Raw genomic sequence first — 18746 nt, 5'->3', positions numbered from 1 at the left:
TTTGTGTTCCTAGATAAAACACAGAATAAGGATGATTTGAAAGTTTCATTAATGTGTTTCACACCAAAGTTCATGATTGGTTAGAAAAATAGGAAATTGTCAAGTGCATGCACCAAAACCTCAAGACAAATCTCATATTCAGTTTCTTTTTGCAGATATTGCTAGTTCAAAGACCAAAACTCAAGGAATACTGGCACTTAGAGGAAAAAAGTTTCCAATGTCATTTTAAAATAAGCATTCAAGATTAAAGCTAACAGTTTATATGGAGCAGAAAAAAAATGGTAATGCTAAAACAAATGCTAATAATTTAGTGTAATATACAAAAATTACCACTTTTGCTTCAGTTTGCTTTATGAAAAAACTACAGATTGTATTTACATAATTAACACTTCATCTTTGACTTCTTTTTCTTCTTTTTACCATCTTTGCTTGTCTTTTCTTTGTGTTTTTGAATTTCTTGAACTTATGTCTAGAAATCATCATCAACATCCTGTCTTGTCTTTGCTGGTTTCAATAAAAGGAATTCTGTGACTTCGTGCTAAGTCCTGAGCCTGCTGTGTGTCAATTGTACTAGAAGTAAATCATATTTATTTCCTACTAGGACCATAAACACATCATCAGAACCTTTTACTCCTTTTATTTGTTCCCTATAATGGTGAATGTCTTCAAATGATTTAGCATTATTTCTGGCAAATACACAAAGAAAGACCTCCCCAGTCCTCATGCACTGGTCCTTCATTGCACTGCACTCATCTTGATCTGAAGCATTGAGAATATCCAAGAGACAGGTTTCTCCATCAATTATTACTTGTTTCCTGTAGGAATCCTCTATTGTAGGATCATATTCATCCACAAAGTTATTCTGAATTAACTGTGTCCTCAAGGTACTCTTGCCTATCCCACCAGCTCCAACTACCTCAAGTTTAAATCCAGCCATTTTCAGCAGGCTTCTCTCCCACACCTGGGAGCAGCTGAGCCTCTGGCCCCTGCTGCCACCTTCAGTGCCTGCATCATGCTGCTTGCTCCCAGTCTGAAATGACAGGAGCCAGGAGTACTGGTCAAGCAGCTGACACAGCTGCCCCCAATGCCACTGCCTCAGCCATGGTGGCCACTGTTCCTCCCTCTCTTTTGAGCATTCTCTCAATCTTCAGAGATATTTGGGCAATGATCATTCTAACTTCTTCATGCTCTAAAAGGGAGTCAGAATTATGGGGTAGAGGAATGCAACTGGTAATTGGAGAGACTGGTACCTCTGGTACCAGCAAATACAGCCCTTCAATTAACTGACCCCTATAGCTCTGAGGAAGCACAGCATCTTTAAGTCTCCACCACTGCCCCTGTCCAGGGAGTGTTGAAACAATGGCTGACCTCAAAGGTGGGCCCTCAGTATTTCAAATTTGCTAATCAAATACCATGATCAGTGATCAGCTGTGCCCACCCCTCATTTAGGGAAGGAGTATTTTTAAGTCTTTTTCTCTCACCAGTGTGCTAACCAGAGTCTGGATCCCATGGCTACATGCCATGTGGGTGGTGCTAGTAGTTGACATGAAGGGAGAGAAATTTACTCTTCTTTTTCATAATTTATCAGCCTCTTCCTCATGCTCTTCCCTGGATTCTATAGTGTTCTTCTGGCTCTGGAGTTTCAAAATAGTATCTTTAGACTCTTGCTGCCAGTTCAATAGTTGTTTGGGGTGAAGTACTGAGTCCTGGAGCTCCCTACTCCATCATTTTACCACAACCGTCTCTGTTTTAATATTCTAAAGTGTTATATCTTGGATTTAGTGCCTTATTTTTCCTTTGCTTAACAAAAGCAAACAAACCAATGCACAAAATACAAAAGAAAACAATTTTCCCTGTCTTTGCAAACTGGCTCTTTATTGTGTAGTGCTCTTCTTGAGTGTTTAGCCCTCTTATCAAAAAGAACATCATAAAGTGAATGCGACAGTCAGTCTTTTCTATCTTTTCTGAACCTGTGTATTGTACTGGGCTTGTGCTTGCCTGTGACTTTAGAAATTTCCCTATTTACAGGAATTTGAATGCTCTCTCCACACCCTGTGAAGTAGACCTTCTCCCCCTCCCAGATTCCCTATTGACTTAAAGTGGGTAATCCTTTGCTCTAGGCTGCTTTGCCTTAATTATTTCTTATATGTTTTAGATGCCTACATCCTGCTTTTGCCTGCAGGGTAAGACCTTAAAGGGTGAGCCAAGAATTAGTTTCCTGTTTCAGTCTTTCATGATCCCATATAATAGATTTGCACTGCAATACAAGCACCACAGTATTTGCATAGGGTTATTCTGCTCCCTTGAGAAGAGGTGAAGGGACTCACAATGGTAGTGTGAGCTGGCCTTACCCCGTGCCAAGGAGGGATTTGTGGAGTGGCCAGCAAGGGTGCTACAAGCTTACCTTACCATTTTTGATGTTGTTGTTTGGAAACAATAGATTTTTATTTTAAAAAACATCACTGCTTAAATTTCAGAATTACTACAAATAATATTATGTGTATCTATGTGTTTCTTGGTTAATATGGTTAGAGAGCTAGGCACTATTCTTAACACAGAGCAAGTGTTCAACAAATAGTGTCTCTGATGATGTTGTTGATAATGTCTTTTTTATTGTTAAATAAGCTGTAGATTTACAGAAAAATCAAGAAGAAAATACAGAGTTCCCACCTAACCCCCTCACTCACATGCTGACTTTTCCCTGCTATTAACACCTTGCATTAGTGTGTTTCTCACCATTGCTAAAACTGATAGCGTTATTTTCATTAAAGCTGCATTTTCTTCATTTTGTGCTCACCCAATTACTGCAATGCTTTAACTCTTTTGGGGGTTCTGAGGAATATAGCTCTGCCAGTTTTTGCTAGTTGTTAAAAGATTCTTGGTGGGGGGGCAACACCCTGGAGTGTCTTATGCCACCATCTTAGTTGACCCTGCATTCTTTTTTAGTAAACTTTTTGTTTTAGAATAATTTTAGGTTTACAAACAAATTATTATAATACAGATTGTTCCCGTATACTCCAAGCCAGTTTCCTTGATTATTAACATTATATTAGCAAGTATATTAGCCACAGTTAACTAAACGAAGTCAATACTTTATTCAGATTTCCTTAATTATTAACATAATGTACTTTTATGTTTTTAGATCCCACCCAGAATACCACATTCCATTTAGTCATTGTTTCCTTAGGCTCTTTTTGGATGTGAGAGTTTTACAGACTTTCCTTGTTTTTGATGACCTTGACAGTTTTGGGGAGTACAGGCATTTCATAGACTGTCAGGTTTTCTCCCATATCAATTAATCTATACTTTGCAATGAAGTCACTATGTGTAGCCCACACATAAGAAGTGGGGATTTATGCTTTACATCCTTGAGGAAGCAGTATCTATGTAAAGTATTTAGAATTTTTCTGAATGGAAATTTGTCTCCTTTCCCAATTTATTTATTCAATCATTTATTTATAACCATATGTACTCATAGATATTTGCTTTATACTTTTTGTTATAGTTTTGTTTTGCTCAAATTTTTCCAATTTTCAATGTGGGAACTCTTTCAGTTTAGCACTTCCTTACTTTATGGAACTACAAATGCACAAGGATCATCTTGTATATTTACGGCCCCAGTTCTAGAATCAGCCATTTCTCCAAGTAGCTTTTGTTGCTCTTAGTGGAAAATGGTATTAGAAACCAAGGTGTGCTCCTTGCAACTGAGGTGTCATTTTTATCCAAGGCCACTCAGCCAAGAGCAAGGAGATGTAAATGTGTATACTGACCCATGCATATACACATATCTCTAAATATTTATATATGCAGTCATCTGTATCTGTATTAAGCTAAAACATGAGTTCATACTAAAGTCTCCAATTCTAATGTATTATTGCAAGAATAATTACAGCTTCCTCACCTTGCTTATCTCCAATCTCCTACACTAAAGATGAGAAAACTGGCTCCCAACATTCAATATCAATTAACTTAATGATTCAATTTCCATATATATATATATCATGTGGTCTCAGAATTGTTAACCTCTACCACCTGGGAGACAACTTTTTCAACTAGAATAAAATGCCTATGTACAATTCTTTTTGCCTTTAGTCTCACAGACTTCACTGTTTTCATTTACTCGGATCAACAATATTCCTCACCCCCTTCAGTGAGGTTGTCTCATACACTTGTGATACATTTAGATTCTTTTGTCCCAGTCTACATTCTCCACTGGGACACCCCAACTTCCTAAAAGATTTTTAGGACATTTTCATACATTAAGTTCACTCTTTGTGCTGTAAAGTTCTATGTGTTTTGACAAAGGCATGATGTCATGTATCCATCATTACAGAACAATATATAATAATTTCACTGTCATAATTCTTAACATGTTTGAACAAAGAGAATATGTTTATAACTGTATTAATGATGTCATCTTCTAATTCTAATATATGTCAGTTCTGTGTCAGCACTGGTTGATCATTCTCCTTATTATGGGTCATGTTTTCATGATTTTTTTGTGTCCCTGGTAATTTTTGATTGGTTGCCACACATTGAGAATTTATGTTTTTAGGTATTGGGTATTTTAAAATTTCTATTCATATTTTTGATTTTGTTTTGAGACGCAGTTAAGATACTTGGAAAGAGTGTGATCATTTTCAGCCTTGTTTTAAGATTTTAAGATTTTTAGGAGGAGCCATAGGTGTTCTCAGATTGGGACTAATTATCCTCCACTAATTAGGCAAGACATCCCTGAGTCCTCTACTAAATGATCTAAAATTCTATAAATAATGAATTGCTTCAGTCTAGCTGGTGGTATTAGGCAAAATTCATGTATCTGTGTTCTCTGGATAATTTTATCTAATCTTGGAAACTTTATAATCCTGAACACTGTTTTCTAATCTTTTCTAATTCTGTTTTTACAATCTAATGTAGTTTCCAGACATGGATGTTCTGATCTGTACTCTGCTGAATACTTGAGAGGGACTCTCTGAAGACTTCATATTTCTTTTCTTGTGCAAATTTCTCCTCTCCAGTACTCTGCTGTGAATTCTAGCTACTTGGTCTCACCAGACTCCAAATCTGATCTGAGTCTGTGAATTTCTGTGCTGTGGCCTGGAATCTTCAGGCATAGGTCTCATCTCATTTGTTTCCTGTTCCTAAATGATCACTGTCTTTTTTTGCCTGATATCCAGTGTTTAAAATAATTTTTCATATATTTTGATTGTTTTGTTTTGTTATTTAAGGCAGAGTGGTTAATTTAATACCTGTTGCTTTAACTTTGCCCAAAGCAGAATGGATTATCTATTTCAAAGTAACAGCTAAAATCCCTAAGAAAAAAATTAGAGTTCTATCCTAATTTTACCACCTTAGAAAATGAGTTGCAGTATTCATTTTATCCTACCAGTCAGAAAAAGTGTACCTATCCATTTCAATTAATACCAAAGGAACTGTAAAATATATAATGCTTATGTTCCTTTTAAATCATCTTCTACAAAATAATATTTTATGTTTCATATATTTGTATACTTTTTTGTTCAATAATGTTCCCCTACTAGCAATCATAATATTAATCAACTATAATGCTTGAAATTCCCCAAAAAATATTTTCAAGATTTCTGTGAGATTAATTCCTATATGCTTAAGCATTGTTTTTATTATATTTTGATGCCTTTTTCATGTAAACATATATCTTATTTTCTCATGCATGCTGAGGGGAAAACGGTTAAAATATAAAGATTTTTAAATTGTGTAGTATTTATGCAAAAAGTGAGACAAATAACATCATCACCTCTGCCTTTAAAGATGCCAATTTTCCTCACACTGCTAATACACAAAATAAAGTTGATGAAAGCCTAAATAAATAGATAATGTGACAAACAAAAGTTTTTTAAACTAAAACATGATGAAGTCAGATTTTGGTGATTAGAAAGACCATAATATAATGACTCAAAACAAAAGTTTAACCAACAATAAAACACTAGGCAAGAGAGAGAAATTGACCATATTAATAAACTCACAAAGATAATCAGATATCAAGACATCAACAAAAAATTACTAGCCATATTAAGAAACAGTAAGCTATGGCCCAAGCAAAGGAACAAATGGAAACTTTAGAGGAGACATAAATTTGGAACAGCTGATCAAAGAGATTCAAACAAATCACATAAATCCATTCAGGGAGATGAAGGAGAATATGGCTAAAGACATACTGGATATTAAAAAAGCACTGGGTGAGCATACAGAAGATTTTGAAAGTATAAAAAGAAACATAACAGAAATTATGGGAATTAAAGGCATGATAGAAGAGATTAAAAATACACTAGAGGCACACAACAGCCTATTTGAATAGGCAGAAGAAATAATCAGCAAACTAGAAGCCAGGATAATTGAAACCTTAAAGACAGAAAAATAGAGAAAAGAATGGAAAAAAGTTGAACAGAGTCTCATGGAATTGAATGAAAACATGAAGCATGCAAACATGTGTCCTGGGAGTATCAGAAGGAGGACAGAAGGGAAAAGGGGCAGAAAGAATATTTGAGAAAGCAATAGTTGAAAATTTCCCAACTATTATGAAAGACAGAAAGGTAAACATCCAAGAATTGCAATGCACAACATAATATATCCTAATAGACCTATCTATTGAAGACATATACTAATCAGAATATCAAGTACTAGCAATAAAGAGAGTATCCTGAAAGCAGAATGAGAACAGAGATCCATCACATAAAAGGGAATTGCAATAAGTCTAAGTGCCAATTTCTCATCAGAAACCATGGAGGCAAGAAGGCAGTGGTATGACATATTTAATGCACCAAAAGAGAAAATCTGCCAGCCAAGAATTCTTTATCCAGCAAATCTGTCTTTCAAATGAGGAAGAGTTTCAAATACTCACAGATAAACAGAAACTGAGAGAGTTAATCAACAAGAGACCTGTCCTACAAGAAATACTAAAAGGAGTTCTTCAGGCTGAAAGGAAAAGACAGGAGAGAGAGGCTTGGAGGAGAGTGTAGAAATGAAGACTACCAGCAAGGTTAACTAAAAGGATAAAAAGAGAGACAAAAATGATGATGTATGTTCCAGTTTTCTGATGATGCTAGAATGCAAAATACAAAAAATAGATTGGCTTTTATAAAGGGGATTTATTTGGGTGCAAAGTTATAGTCCTAAGGCCATAAAAGTGTCCAACTTATGGCATCAACATGAGTATACCTTCACTGAAGAATGGCCAATGTATCCGGAAAACCTCTGTTAACTGGGAAGGCGCATAGCTGGCATCTGCTGATCCAGAGTTGTGCTCCAGCTCCTATCTCAGCTCCTGTGCATTCTTAGTTCCTTCTCCTAGGCCCCTCCCAAAGGCTTACATGGCAGCATTCTGGGCTTAGCTTCTCAGGGCAAACTCTGGGATAGTATCTGCAACAAATCAGCAAAAGTCTGCTTTCAACAGCCATGTTCAGAATGTCTCTCTCATGTTGCTCTGTAAAATGTCACTTTCAGCTGCTCTCAGGTCCATGTTTGTGAGCTCCTTTAGAGGATTCCAGTGATTAAATCAAGACCCACATGGAATGGATGGGGCCACACCTCCATAGAAATAATCTAATCAAAGGTATTACCCACAGTCATGTGGGTCATATCTCCATGGACATAACCTAATCCAAAGGTTCAAACCTGATCAACACTAATATGTCTGATCCCACAAGATTACATTAAAAGATAATGGTCGGAGGGCAGGGCAAGATGGTGGAGTGGTGAGGTGTACATTTTAGGTACTCCTCCAGGGCAGTAGGTAGAAAGCCAGGAACTGCAAGGACTGGACACTGCAGAGCAATTTGACTTTGGGCATACTTGATACAACACTCATGAATGTGTGGAACAGCTGAGATCAGCAAAATCTGTAAGTTTTCATGGCCAGGGGAACCATGCCCCTCCCTCCTAGGCTCAGTCCTGTGGGAGGAGAGGCTGTCAGTGCTGGGAATGAGGAAGGAGAACTGCAATTGTGGCTCTTATCAGAAACTCATTCTACTGATGCAAACTCCAAACATAGATAGACCGAGACCAGACACTGGAGAATCCGGGAGAAGCCAGCCTGGCAGAGAGGAGATAGGGATAGCAAAAACAGCAAGGAAAAACTAAAAATAAAAGTGGGGACTTTTTGGAGTTCTGGTGAACATAGAAAGGGGAAGGGCAGAGCTCAGGCAGTGTCAGGCTCATACACAAATCCAGAAGGTGAGTTTTTTTGTCTGAAAAACCAATTTCTCTGCTCCCTGGATCATTCCTTAATGGCCTTAATCTCCTTGTCTCTTAGCATTTCAATATCCCATCAGATCTGCAAGGAGGGCCCTTCCTTTTTTTAATCTTTTACTCTTTTTCAAAAACAATTACACTAGGAAGCACATTACAGAAATCCTCAAAGACTTGCAATTTGGACCCAGACAAGAGCAGAGCTAAGAGAGGTCTGAGACACAAGGCAATAAGTCCAGTGGCTGAGAAAATTCACTAAACACCACAACTTCCCAAGAAAAGGGGGGTGTCCCCTCACAGCCATCCTCCTGGTGGGCAGGGAACACTCCTGCCAGGCACTGGCTCCACAGCCCAGAACTGTCCCAGACAACCCAGTGTGATGGGAAGTATTTCCAAGAACACATGCACACATCACAAAATCAGGCATGGACATTAGCCTTTCCTGCACCCTCAGCTGTTTGTCCCAGAGTTGGGAAGGCAGAGCTGTGTGATTAACATGCCCCATTCAGCCATCCTTTTAGCAGACTGGGAAAACCCCTACACAGCCCTGCAGCCCAGAATCACCATGGGGGGAAGCAGTCACCTGTGACATAGCACAGTCATCCCTCAACAGAGGACCTGGGGGTGCACAGCTTGGAAGAGGGAACCACTCATAAGTCCCAGGGGCCATAGGCCAATACCAAGGACTTGTGGGTCAGCAGCAGAGACAAACTATGGCAGGTCTGAACTGAAGGATTAGACTATTGCAGCAGCTTTAAATCTTCAGGAACACCAGGGAGATTTCATTCTTAGGGCTGTGCCCCCTCCCTGACTGCTCAGGCACACGCCCCATATACAGGGTGGGTAACACCAACTACACATGCAAGCTTGGTGCACCAATTGAACCCCAAAAAACTCACACCCCTACTCACCACAAAGACAAAGTGGGGGAGAACTGGCTTGAGGGGAACAGGTGGCTCACGGAGGCCATCTGCTGGTTATTTAAAGTGTTCTCCATAAAGCTGTAGATCTGACAAATTAGAGATAAGGGTTTTAATCAGTCTACAAATCCTAAAAGAACCCTATCAAGTTAAGCAAATACCAAAAGGCCAAAAACAACAGAAAAATTTAAAGCATATGATAAAACCAGATGATATGGATAACCCAAGCCCAAACACCCAAATCGAAAGATCAGAGGAGACACAGTACTTGGAGCAATTAATCAAAGAACTAAAGATGAAAAATGAGACAATGGCACAGGATATAAAGAACATGAAGAAGAGCATGGCACAGGATACAAAAGACGTGAAGAAGACCCTAGAAGAGCATGAAGAAGAAATTGTAAGAATAAATAAAAAAAAACAGACAATCATATGGAAATAAAAGAAACTTGACCAAATTAAAAAGATTCTGGATACTCATATTACAAGATTAGAGGAAGCTGAACAGCGAATCAGTGACCTGGAGGGTTACAGAATGGAAAATGAAAGAACAAAAGAAAGAAAGGGGAAAAAATTTGAAAAAATCAAAACTGACCTAAGGGACATAATAGATAATATATAACGTCGAAATATAAGACTCATTGGTGTTTCAGAAGGGGAAGAGAACGGTAAAGGTCTAGGAAGATTATTCAAATAACTTGGGGAAAACTTCCCAAATCTTCTAAACACCCTAAATACACAAATCATAAATGCCCAGCAAACTCCAAATAGAATAAATCCAAATAAACCTACTATGAGACATATTCTGATCATACTGTCAAATACATAAGAGAAGGAGCAAGTTCTGAAAGCAGCAAGAGAAAAACAATTCACCACATGCAAAGGAAATAGCATAAGTCTATGTAGTGACTACTCAGCAGCCACCATGGAGGTGAGAAGGCAGTGGCATGACATATTTAAAATTCTGAGAGAGAAAAATTGCCAACCAAGAATTCTTTATCCAGAAAAGATCTCCTTCAAATTTGAGGGTGAGCTTAAATTATTCACAGACAAACAAATGCTGGGAGAATTTGCTAACAAGAGACCTGCCTTACTTGAGATACTAAAAGGAACCCTACCAAAAGAGAAACAAAGAAAGGAGAGAGATATATGGAGAAAGGTTCAGTACTAAAGAGATTCAGTATGGGTACATTAAAGGACATTAAGAGAGAGAGGGAAAAATATATATGACAAACATAAACCAAAGGATAAGATGCCTGATTCAAAAAATGCCTTCACAGTAATAACATTGACTGTAAATGGATTAAACTCCCCAAATAAAAGATAAAGATTGGCAGAATGGGTAAAAAAAATGAACCATCAATATGTTGCATACAAGAGACTCATCTTAGTCACAGGAACACAAAGAAATTGAAAGTGAAAGGATGGAAAAAATATTTCATGCAAGCTACAGCCAAAAGAAAGCAGGATTAGCAATATTAATCTCAGATAAAATAGACTTTAAATGCAAGGATGTTATGAGAGACAATGAAAGCCACTACATACTAATAAAAGGGGAAATTCAACAAGAAGAAATAACAATCGTAAATGTTTATGCAACCAATAAAGGTGTCACAAAATACATGAGACAAACACTGGCAAAACTAAAGAAAGCAATAAATGTTTCCAAAACAATTTTGGGAGACTTCAACACATCACTGTCTCCTATAGATAGGTCAACAAGACAAAAGACCAATAAGGAAATTGAAAACCTAGACAATCTGATAAATGAATTGGATTTAACGCATATGTATAGAACATCACATCCGAACATCACATCCCAAATCACCAGGATACACATTCTTTTCTAGTGCTCATGGAACCTTCTCCAGAATAGATCATATGCTGGGACATAAAACAAGCCTCAATAAATTTAAAAAGATTGAAATTATTCAAATCACATTCTCTAAGCACAATGGAATACAATTAGAAGTCAATATCCATCAGAGACTTAGAAAATTCACAAATATCTGGAGGTTAAACAACACACTCCTAAACAATCAGTGGGTTAAAGAAGAAATAGCAGGAGAAATTGCTAAACATACAGAGACAAACGAAAATAAAAACACAACATACCAAAACCTATGGGATGCAGCAAAAGTGGTACTGAGAGGGAAATTTATAGCACTAAACACATACATCAAAAAGGAAGAACGAGCCAACTGAAGAAGCTAGAAAATGAACAGCAAACAAACTTAAACCAAGTAGAAGAAAAGAAATAACAAGGATTAAAGCAGAAATAAATGACATAGAGACCAAAAAAAGAGAAAGAGAGAGAGGATAAATAACACCAAAAGTTGGTTCTTTGAGAAGATCAACAAGATTGACAAACACCTAGCTAGACTGACAAAATAAAAAAGAGAGAAGACCCATATAAACAAAATAATGAATAACAAAGGTGACATTACTGCAGAACCTGAGGAAATTAAAAAAAAATTATGATTCAGTTTGCATCTCTCCCTCCCTTCAACAGCTTCTCTGGGTCTCAGCAAGTCATTCAGTAAGCATTGCTTGGAGTCAGCCACCTGTCAACTATCGTGCTCCTTCATGGAGATAGAATGACTGATCCATCTCTTCCTCTAAGAACCTCTGAGTTTAGTGAATTAAAAGAGATCCCGAGGGCGGGGCAAGATGGCAGACTGGTGAGCTGTAAGTTTTAGTTACTCCTCCAGGAAAGTAAGTAAAAAGCCAGGAACTGCGTGGACTGGACACCACAGAGCAATCTGTCTTTGGGCATACTTCATACAACACTCATGAAAACGTGGAACTGCTGAGATCAGCGAAATCTGTAAGTTTTTGTGGCCAGGGGACCCGCGCCCCTCCCTGCCAGGCTCAGTCCCAGGGGAGGAGGGGCTGTCAGCTCCGGGAAGGAGAAGGGAGAACTGCAGTGGCTGCTCTTATCGGAAACTCATTCTACTGATTCAAACTCCAACCATAGATAGACTGAGACCAGACACCAGAGACTCTGAGAGCAGCCAGCCCAGCAGAGAGGAGACAGGCATAGAAAAAAAACAACACAAAAAACTCCAAAATAAAAGCAGAGGATTTTTGGAGTTCTGGTGAACACAGAAAGGGGAAGGGCGGAGCTCAGGCCTTGAGGCGCATATGCAAATCCCGAAGCAAAGCTGATCTCTCTGCCCTGTGTACCTTTCCTTAATGGCCCTGGTTGCTTTGTCTCTTAGCATTTCAATAACCCATTAGATCTCTGAGGAGGGCCGTTTTTTTTTTTATTTTGTTTTTTTGTTTTTTTTTTTTTAAATCCTTTTTTCTTTTTCTAAAACAATTACTCCAAGAAGCCAAATACAGAAAGTTTCAAAGAATTGCAATTTGGGCACGTCAAGTCAAGAGCAGAACTAAGAGAGCTCTGAGACAAAAGGCAATAATCCAGTGGCTGAGAAAATTCACTAAACAACACAACTTCCCAAGAAAAGGGGGGTGTCCGCTCACAGCCACCATCCTGGTGGACAGGAAACACTCCTGCCCATCGCCAGCCCCATAGCCCAGAGCTGCCCCAGACAACCCAGTGTGACGGAAGTGCTTCAAATAACAGGCACACACCACAAAACTGGGCGTGGACATTAGCCTTCCCTGCAACCTCAGCTGAATGTCCCAGAGCTGGGAAGGTGGAGCAGTGTGAATTAACAAAGCCCCATTCAGCCATCATTTCAGCAGAATGGGAGCCTCCCTACACAGCCCAGCAGCCCAGAACTGCCCTGGGGGGACGGCACTCACCTGTGACATAGCACAGTCATCCCTCAACAGAGGACCCAGGGTGCACCGCCTGGAAGAGGGGCCCACTTGCAAGTCTCAGGAGCCATACGCCAATACCAAAGACTTGTGTGTCAGTGGCAGAGACAAACTGTGGCAGGACTGAACTGAAGGATTAGACTATTGCAGCAGCTTTAAAACTCTAGGATCATCAGGGAGATTTGATGGTTAGGGCCACCACCCCTCCCCGACTGCCCAGAAACACGCCCCACATACAGGGCAGGCAACACCAACTACACACGCAAGCTTGGTACACCAATTGGGCCCCACAAGACTCACTCCCCCACTCACCAAAAAGGCTAAGCAGGGGAGAACTGGCTTGTGGAGAACAGGTGGCTCGTGGACGCCACCTGCTGGTTAGTTAGAGAAAGTGTACTCCACGAAGCTGTAGATCTGATAAAATAGAGATAAGGACTTCAATAGGTCTACAAACCCTAAAAGAACCCTATCAAGTTCAGCAAATGCCACGAGGCCAAAAACAACAGAAAATTATAAAGCATATGAAAAAACCAGATGATATGGATAACCCAAGCCCAAGCACCCAAATCAAAAGACCGGAAGAGACACAGCACCTAGAGCAGCTACTCAAAGAACTAAAGATGAACAATGAGACCATAGTACGGGATATGAAGGAAATCAAAAAGACCCTAGAAGAGCATAAAGAAGACATTGCAAGACTAAATAAAAAAATGGATGATCTTATGGAAATTAAAGAAACTGTTGACCAAATTAAAAAGATTCTGGACACTCATAGTACAAGACTAGAGGAAGTTGAACAACGAATCAGTGACCTCGAAGATGACAGAATGGAAAATGAAAGCATAAAAGAAAGAATGGGGAAAAAAATTGAAAAACTCGAAATGGACCTCAGGGATATGATAGATAATATGAAACGTCCGAATATAAGACTCATTGGTGTCCCAGAAGGGGAAGAAAAGGGTAAAGGTCTAGGAAGAGTATTCAAAGAAATTGTTGGGGAAAACTTCCCAAATCTTCTAAACAACATAAATACACAAATCATAAATGCTCAGCGAACCCCAAATAGAATAAATCCAAATAAACCCACTCCGAGACATATACTGATCACACTGTCAAACATAGAAGAGAAGGAGCAAGTTCTGAAAGCAGCAAGAGAAAAGCAATTCACCGCATACAAAGGAAACAGCATAAGACTAAGTAGTGACTACTCAGCAGCCACCATGGAGGCAAGAAGGCAGTGGCACGATATATTTAAAATTCTGAGTGAGAGGAATTTCCAGCCAAGAATACTTCATCCAGCAAAGCTCTCCTTCAAATTTGAGGGAGAGCTTAAATTTTTCACAGACAAAGAAATGCTGAGAGAATTTGCTAACAAGAGACCTGCCCTACTGGAGATACTAAAGGGAGCCCTACAGACAGAGAAACAAAGACAGGACAGAGAGACTTGGAGAAAGGTTCAGTACTAAAGAGATTCGGTATGGGTACAATAAAGGATATTAATAGAGAGAGGTAAAAATATGGCAAACATAAACCAAAGGATAAGATGGCCGATTCAAGAAATGCCTTCACGGTTTTAACGTTGAATGTAAATGGATTAAACTCCCCAATTAAAAGATATAGATTCGCAGAATGGATCAAAAAAAATGAACCATCAATATGTTGCATACAAGAGACTCATCTTAGACACAGGGACACAAAGAAACTGAAAGTGAAAGGATGGAAAAAAATATTTCATGCAAGCTACAGCCAAAAGAAAGCAGGTGTAGCAATATTAATCTCAGATAAAATAGACTTCAAATGCAGGGATGTTTTGAGAGACAAAGAAGGCCACTACATACTAATAAAAGGGGCAATTCAGCAAGAAGAAATAACAATCGTAAATGTCTATGCACCCAATCAAGGTGCCACAAAATACATGAGAGAAACACTGGCAAAACTAAAGGAAGCAATTGATGTTTCCACAATAATTGTGGGAGACTTCAACACATCACTCTCTCCTATAGATAGATCAACCAGACAGAAGACCAATAAGGAAACTGAAAACCTAAACAATCTGATAAATGAATTAGATTTAACAGACATCTACAGGACATTACATCCCAAATCACCAGGATACACATACTTTTCTAGTGCTCACGGAACTTTCTCCAGAATAGATCATATGCTGGGACATAAAACAAGCCTCAATAAATTTAAAAAGATTGAAATTATTCAAAGCACATTCTCTGACCACAATGGAATACAATTACAAGTCAATAACCATCAGAGACTTAGAAAATTCACAAATACCTGGAGGTTAAACAACACACTCCTAAACAATCAGTGGGTTAAAGAAGAAATAGCAAGAGAAATTGCTAAATATATAGAGACGAATGAAAATGAGAACACAACATACCAAAACCTATGGGATGCAGCAAAAGCAGTGCTAAGGGGGAAATTTATAGCACTAAACGCATATATTAAAAAGGAAGAAAGAGCCAAAATCAAAGAACTAATGGATCAACTGAAGAAGCTAGAAAATGAACAGCAAACCAATCCTAAACCAAGTACAAGAAAAGAAATAACAAGGATTAAAGCAGAAATAAATGACATCGAGAACAAAAAAACAATAGAGAGGATAAATATCACCAAAAGTTGGTTCTTTGAGAAGATCAACAAGATTGACAAGCCCCTAGCTAGACTGACAAAATCAAAAAGAGAGAAGACCCATATAAACAAAATAATGAATGAAAAAGGTGACATAACTGCAGATCCTGAAGAAATTAAAAAAATTATAAGAGGATACTATGAACAACTGTATGGCAACAAACTGGATAATGTAGAAGAAATGGACAATTTCCTGGAAACATATGAACAACCTAGACTGACCAGAGAAGAAATAGAAGACCTCAACCAACCCATCACAAGCAAAGAGATCCAATCAGTCATCAAAAATCTTCCCACAAATAAATGCCCAGGGCCAGATGGCTTCACAGGGGAATTCTACCAAACTTTCCAGAATGAACTGACACCAATCTTACTTAAACTCTTTCAAAACATTGAAAAAAATGGAACACTACCTAACTCATTTTATGAAGCTAACATCAATCTAATACCAAAACCAGGCAAAGATGCTACAAAAAAGGAAAACTACCGGCCAATCTCCCTAATGAATATAGATGCAAAAATCCTCAACAAAATACTTGCAAATCGAATCCAAAGACACATTAAAAAAATCATACACCATGACCAAGTGGGGTTCATTCCAGGCATGCAAGGATGGTTCAACATAAGAAAAACAATCAATGTATTACAACACATTAACAAGTCAAAAGGGAAAAATCAATTGATCATCTCAATAGATGCTGAAAAAGCATTTGACAAAATCCAACATCCCTTTTTGATAAAAACACTTCAAAAGGTAGGAATTGAAGGAAACTTCCTCAACATGATAAAGAGCATATATGAAAAACCCACAGCCAGCATAGTACTCAATGGTGAGAGACTGAAAGCCTTCCGTCTAAGATCAGGAACAAGACAAGGATGCCCGCTGTCACCACTGTTATTCAACATTGTGCTGGAAGTGCTAGCCAGGGCAATCCAGCAAGACAAAGAAATAAAAGGCATCCAAATTGGAAAAGAAGAAGTAAAACTGTCATTGTTTGCAGATGATATGATCTTATATCTAGAAAACCCTGAGAAATCGACGATACAGCTACTACAGCTAATAAACAAATTTAGCAAAGTAGCGGGATACAAGGTTAATGCACATAAGTCAGTAATGTTTCTATATGCTAGAAATGAACAAACTGAAGAGACACTCAAGAAAAAGATACCATTTACAATAGCAACTAAAAAAATCAAGTACCTAGGAATAAACTTAACCAAAGATGTAAAAGACCTATACAAAGAAAACTACATAACTCTACTAAAAGAAATAGAAGGGGACCTTAAAAGATGGAAAAATATTCCATGTTCATGGATAGGAAGGCTAAATGTCATTAAGATGTCAATTCTACCCAAACTCATCTACAGATTCAATGCAATCCCAATCAAAATTCCAACAACCTACTTTGCAGACTTGGAAAAGCTAGTTATCAAATTTATTTGGAAAGGGAAGATGCCTCGAATTGCCAAAGACACTCTAAAAAAGAAAAACGAAGTGGGAGGACTTACACTCCCTGACTTTGAAGCTTATTATAAAGCCACAGTTGCCAAAACAGCATGGTACTGGCACAAAGATAGACATATAGATCAATGGAATCGAATTGAGAATTCAGAGATAGACCCTCAGATCTATGGCCGACTGATCTTTGATAAGGCCCCCAAAGTCACTGAACTGAGCCATAAAGGTCTTTTCAACAAATGGGGCTGGGAGAGTTGGATATCCATATCCAAAAGAATGAAAGAGGACCCCTACCTCACACCCTACACAAAAATTAACTCAAAATGGACCAAAGATCTCAATATAAAAGAAAGTACCATAAAACTCCTAGAAGATAATGTAGGAAAACATCTTCAAGACCTTGTATTAGGCGGCCACTTCCTAGACTTTACACCCAAAGCACAAGCAACAAAAGAGAAAATAGATAAATGGGAACTCCTCAAGCTTAGAAGTTTCTGCACCTCAAAGGAATTTCTCAAAAAGGTAAAGAGGCAGCCAACTCAATGGGAAAAAATTTTTGGAAACCATGTATCTGACAAAAGACTGATATCTTGCATATACAAAGAAATCCTACAACTCAATGACAATAGTACAGACAGCCCAATTATAAAATGGGCAAAAGATATGAAAAGACAGTTCTCTGAAGAGGAAATACAAATGGCCAAGAAACACATGAAAAAATGTTCAGCTTCACTAGCTATTAGAGAGATGCAAATTAAGACCACAATGAGATACCATCTAACACCGGTTAGAATGGCTGCCATTAAACAAACAGGAAACTACAAATGCTGGAGGGGATGTGGAGAAACTGGATCTCTTATTCATTGTTGGTGGGACTGTATAATGGTTCAGCCACTCTGGAAGTCAGTCTGGCAGTTCCTTAGAAAACTAGATATAGAGCTACCATTCGATCCAGCGATTGTACTTCTCGGTATATACCCGGAAGATCGGAAAGCAGTGACACGAACAGATATCTGCACGCCAATGTTCATAGCAGCATTATTCACAATTGCCAAGAGATGGAGACAACCCAAATGTCCTTCAACAGATGAGTGGATAAATAAAATGTGGTATATACACACGATGGAATACTACGCGGCAGTAAGAGGGAACGATCTGGTGAAACATATGACAACATGGATGAACCTTGAAGACATAATGCTGAGCGAAATAAGCCAGGCACAAAAAGACAAATATTATATGCTACCACTAATGTGAACTTTGAAAAATGTAAAACAAATGGTTTATAATGTAGAATGTAGGGGAACTAGCAGGAGAGAGCAATTAAGGAAGGGGGAACAATAATCCAAGAAGAACAGATAAGCTATTTAACGTTCTGGGGATGCCCAGAAATGACTATGGTCTGTTAATTTCTGATGGATGTAGTAGGAACAAGTTCACTGAAATGTTGCTATATTATGTAACTTTCTTGGGGTAAAGTAGGAACATGTTGGAAGTTAAGCAGTTATCTTAGGTTAGTTGTCTTTTTCTTACTCCCTTGTTATGGTCTCTTTGAAATGTTCTTTTATTGTATGTTTGTTTTCTTTTTAACTTTCTTTTTTTCATACAGTTGATTTAAAAAAGAAGGGAAAGTTAAAAAAAAAAAAAAAAGAAAAAAAGACAAAAGACAAACAAGGAAAAAAAAAATGTAGTGCCCCCTTGAGGAGCCTGTG

The 18746-nt window shown here is 38.2% G+C and overlaps 1 pseudogene; it reads right to left on the bottom strand.

Annotated features, from left to right (window-relative positions):
- Positions 1-382: 382 nt before the first annotated feature.
- Positions 383-937, bottom strand: LOC119523423 (annotated as a pseudogene).
- Between the last annotated feature and the right edge of the window lie 17809 nt (positions 938-18746).

This window comes from Choloepus didactylus, chromosome X (genome assembly GCF_015220235.1).
Source record: "Choloepus didactylus isolate mChoDid1 chromosome X, mChoDid1.pri, whole genome shotgun sequence".
Classification (NCBI taxonomy): Eukaryota; Metazoa; Chordata; class Mammalia; order Pilosa; family Megalonychidae; genus Choloepus; species Choloepus didactylus.
This window is presented reverse-complemented; position numbering and strand designations above follow the sequence as displayed.